The 4951-nt window shown below is 35.6% G+C and overlaps 1 protein-coding gene across 5 annotated transcripts in view; it reads right to left on the reverse strand.

The window, feature by feature from the left end:
- Positions 1-4951, reverse strand: part of LOC108733829 (tumor necrosis factor alpha-induced protein 8-like protein) — a 47862-nt gene that overhangs the window by 15951 nt on the left and 26960 nt on the right. For all 5 annotated transcript variants that reach the window (XM_025979838.1, XM_025979836.1, XM_025979839.1 and 2 more), the window contains exon 2: positions 2567-2713. The gene's annotated coding sequence lies outside the window, so the exon portion shown is untranslated. The remainder of the gene's footprint in view (positions 1-2566; positions 2714-4951) is intronic.

Consider the following 4951-nt stretch of genomic DNA (forward strand, 5'->3'; position numbering starts at 1 on the left):
GTAAAATTGTTTATTAAAATAATAAAACACGTTAAAAAAGTAAAAATTTTTTTGATGATGGAGTCGACGAAGTTTTCTTCTAAAGTTAAATCAAATAAAAAGTTAATATGTTCAGTGAAAAGCTGCAATAGCACTTCAGACATAGATCTTCACTCTTCACCTACATTAACTACTTTCCAATAAAAACCAACCGTCTTATATACGTAAAAAAATAATGCTACCTAGTTTTAGGGAATTGCGAAGATTAGCTCAGAATGGAAAAAAGAAGAAGTGCCTGTCCAACCAGTCTTAGGACTGGCGACTTTATGATGATGATGATGATGATGCTATCTAAATGACGTTAACCAGCTTGTTGGCATTCTTCAAAACACAGTAACACGTTGCGTTTGGAATGGCGTTAACGTTCCAAAAAATGTTACGCTTTAACTGTTCTAAGGTAGTCGGATTATCTGCATAGTCCCTCAATTTTTAGTAAAATATAAAACTTCTGGTGTTTTATTCTCACCAACTACTACTGCTGGTGGACGAGCAGTCAGTCTCTCCGAACTACATCAGAGGTAGGGCAGAAGGCCTTTTTCAGTCTCCTTTTGGGAATAATAGGAATGGGTGGGTGGTGATTGGAGCGATAAAGATGAAACAAACGAAATTAATGCAGAAGAGAGTGAATACCTGTGAAATATTACTCCTTTAGCATTTCCTAAGTGATCCAAGGAATCCACAGAAAAACTTGAAGCAGGCCCTAATAATAAGCAATGATGTAAACCTCTAGGTCATGTAGTTCGGCGTATTTTATGTATCCCCTCAAACCCTCCCCCGGACTCCGTGGAGGCAACTGATTGCCTCCTCCTCACAAGACTAGTTTCCTATCTCTTTTATAAGAGGTCTACAGACACTGGCGCTACAAGGTCCAGCAATAATGCCCATTGTATTCTTGACAAGCACTACCTCACAATAATTCTTGGCTCTCATCGTCACTGCGACTTCTCTTTCGTTTTCAAATAAGTATAGGTCAACTATTCCCCTTATTGATATTGAAGTCCACGGTCCACCCAACAAGCTTAGGGCTATGAAAAGAACGTCAATGCTTTTTCTAGGGATTTTTCTTAGACCAAAACAGACAAATCTATTTCTTAATATTGTCTTTCAGGTGGAAGTTGACCCCATCGCTGAAGACTATGTTTACAAAATTGAGCCGAAAGTTGACGTCACTGAGTTTCAGTTCTTGAGTAAGCTGGATTTTATAAGCATTTCTTAGATGCAAGTAACTAACACAAAATACTTCAAAAAGTTTTTCTTTTTATGTTTAAAGCTTATTGGTTTCTTTTCCGAGTATTGCCGAGGATTTCGTCTAACGGATTCATTTGCTCGCTGATTTTGGGCGACCTTCATTAATTATTTATTATTCTCACTGCTGACCCGGTTGCTAACAACATTTTGATCCACTTACCAATAAAATTTACACTTGGTGCCTTACTTATGTCTCGTAAACTTCGACTAGCTAAACACGCGCCTCCACTCTTTCCTATCCTGAGCTAATTTTCGCATTTCCTAGAGAATTCCACATCCCTAACTATTTTTGAACAGTAATCTGTGTCTATCTCTACTCCTCTTAACTCCTGTTTCTACTTTAAGCATGTCTCTAACTAGCCCTTCATGTCTAAGAAGGTGTCCTATAAATCTATCTCGCCTATTTCTTATTTATTGACTACGACAGAGTCCTCTGGTCTGTTATTCTTTCTAATAGGTACCTCTTCATTTCTAACCTCTAGGCTAAGGTCACAAAAAATTCCATAAATTAGCGCAATTAACGACACCCTGTGTGTTTCTAGAATATAGACAAAGCAAATTGTCAACATAGTTAAAGCTCACCCTGTATAGTGTCTCCGAATACATCACAAAAAAAAATGATCAAAGCATTTGTAGTCTATTTGATTCTACCTTTTGTATAGATTTAACCTAGTTTCCAAAATAAAACCTTACAGCAGACCCACTATGTACACATCACGCTCAAGAACAAATGAATAATAAATATTAAATGGAAAGCCGATAATAACTGAAATGGGAATTGGGATAAACCAATAGAAACCATTCATTTGGTTATTTTTAACAACCAAAAAATGTTTCGATATTCATTTCGTCTCTGGTGAATACTACAATTTCAAAATGCAGGATTAGGATAACTTGAATTTTTACCACAAAAAAAAAGTATATTTTCAATTGGTACTGAGGCCATTTTTCACTTCATTAACTAAAAGTTATCAACGTACTAGCTTCAGAAAAAAGTTACCCAATTAAATATCTAAAATGGCCTAAATCTACAGCTCCCCTTGCAAACTATTTATGAACACCCGGTATATCCAGTAACTTCTTACAAAACAAACACCAAAACTAACCGAACTGGCGTAAAAAACAAACACGATATCACAAAGTAGTGATGAGATCTAAGATAGCAATTGAGACACGATACTGGTTGTTTAATGATGATCAAGTTACACTGTCAATATTATGCGCGTGAAGCCTGTAAAAACGTTAATAAAAGGGCAGTAAAAAGGAAGTAAATACATACAGAGACAATGACTGCATTCAGTAGCGATACACTGGTAAATCAACCAGCTTTCCAATTCCACCACTGTAATGGACATGCTTCTCTGATAAGACGAAGAAACAAAAATGATGAGGTCACTATGCCCACCTACACGCCTCCCTCTACATCCTGGAACAAATATAAGAAAATTATAAAATTGTATAATATACAACATTTAACATGAACATGTGTGTATAAAGACAGATAAAGCACAAGTGTTCTTTAGCAGAGAATGTAGAGGAGCAGTCATCCCTGAAAAGATTTTTTTTTCTGCGATGTTAACATGCAGGGTTTTTAAAAAGATTAAAATAATTATGGAGTTTCAGGTTGGCTTGATTCATATTTGTACACTAAGAAATTGACTGTTAACACAGGTGGCCCTGTTTGAACCATTTGATGTCACCTCTGGAGTTCCGCAGGGATAGCGTCTTGGTCCCCTCTTATTTGGTTTATTTATAAACAATATTTCGATATCTGTTAAATGTCCTGAATTTCTAATTTATGTGAATGACATCAACCTTATTTACGATTCTTATGATGATCCCTTGGAACTTCAGGAAGACCCTCAAGTATGTTACAATGTGGTGTGAGATGAATCAGTCAAATCTATGTAAATGTTAACAAGTTCGCAATGCTGACATTTTCTAACGCTAAAATACCAGAATTTTTGATGTACACATATTAATTACATGTGCAGATAAGATTTGATTGTATTAAAAACATTTTTTAAAATTGTCCAATAACGCATCCGAGGAGAAATCCTCTGATAGCAAGTCATTTGACTGGATTTCTAATTAGAAATTCGAAAAAGATTGTTAAGGGTAGGTATATCTGGAGCACGGTTTTGAAATGTGGTGTTGCAGGCCGATGATGAGGATACCGTGGATAGAGAAGGTATTAGAAAGAGTTGGAGAGCAGGGGGCACTAAAAATGTTAATAAGGAATAGGTGAGATAGGTTGTTAGGACACCATCTCAGACATAAAGGGCTAGTTGGAGACATATTAGAAGCACAAACAGCAGATAAGAGAAGTAGAGGTAGATCTAGATTAGCTTACTGTTCACAAGTGATTAAGAATGTGGAATGTTCTGGTTTCAAGGAAATGGAAAGATTAGCTCACTAGGGGAAACAGTGGAGGTGCGTGTCCAACCAATCTTAAGACTGACGACTTTATAATGATGATAATGATCATTTTATTTCCTTCATCAACAAGACATTGTTGTATTTTACAATATTTGAGAACAAGTCTCTAATAGCTTTATACAGTTTATAGTTTTTTGTATGATTTTACTTCGTTGATCAATAACAAACATTAAGGCAAAACTTTTCGAAACGTTTTCTTGCGAAATCCCAACTGCCAACGCATTTTTATGATGCATACAGCAGTAAGCCTCACTACAATATCGGAAGTGATGTATCCGCAAAATAAATTGCTCAACAGAAACCACTAATGCAGAAATGCCGTGTGTGATTGTACACACAGTCACGCATGACTCATTCTATGTATCGTAAAATATAGCGTACAAGTTGCAATTAGCTAAAGTAACATTTCATTAGAATGAATTCTGAATCGCCACCTGCTTAAAATTCCATTTCCAGAACAGTGTACGGTGTACATTTTAACGTAACAGAGAGCTCACGCAAAATCCATGAGGATTAAAACCCACCAATGGCTGTTCATCATTCCTTTTATGTTTTATTCGTCCTGGTTTTCCAGTCCATTTATTCCCCTTATCTAACGCTTCACTTTTTTTATGTTTAACTGAATGAACATTTTTAAATGGCATGTAGCATCAAAGAAGATTAATAAGTGTCTAAATAATTGTCACTGTACGCAAGGTGTCGTCCACAACAAATTGCTAAAAAATGGTAAAAGTAGTGATGAGCAAGGTAAGGCCAAGACCAAAACTGTTCCAGTCTTAGTATTGGTTTTGGTTTTAATTATTCGGTCTTGGTCTTGCTCAAATACTTTTAGTCTTAGTCTTGGTCTTGAATGCCAAGTCCTGCTCATTTAACCTGATACTTAGGTTTTTTTAAATAATTCTATTAAGTATTTACCGATGCAATACTTGTATTAAATATTGAAATTTTTTGTCTTACTTGTGAGCATGTCATGATTTTTAAACAAAATAGCGTCTATAGTTGTGAAAACTCGAGAACTCACGCTTCCTCCAATTAACCTTTCCTTCAACGCATAAATTGACCTTGAATGAACAAATTGGTACAAGATACTTGAAAGAAGTAAAAAAATATCGAAAGAAAATTAGTTTGTCTTTATATTTGAACCATATGTTGTCCAGGCATAGCCACAAAGAACATAATTTAATCCGAGCACATTCTTGTAGATCCATTTTTTCAAACAGTAGTA

Source organism: Agrilus planipennis, unplaced genomic scaffold, assembly GCF_000699045.2.
Source record: "Agrilus planipennis isolate EAB-ADULT unplaced genomic scaffold, Apla_2.0 scaffold11, whole genome shotgun sequence".
Taxonomy (NCBI): Eukaryota; Metazoa; Arthropoda; class Insecta; order Coleoptera; family Buprestidae; genus Agrilus; species Agrilus planipennis.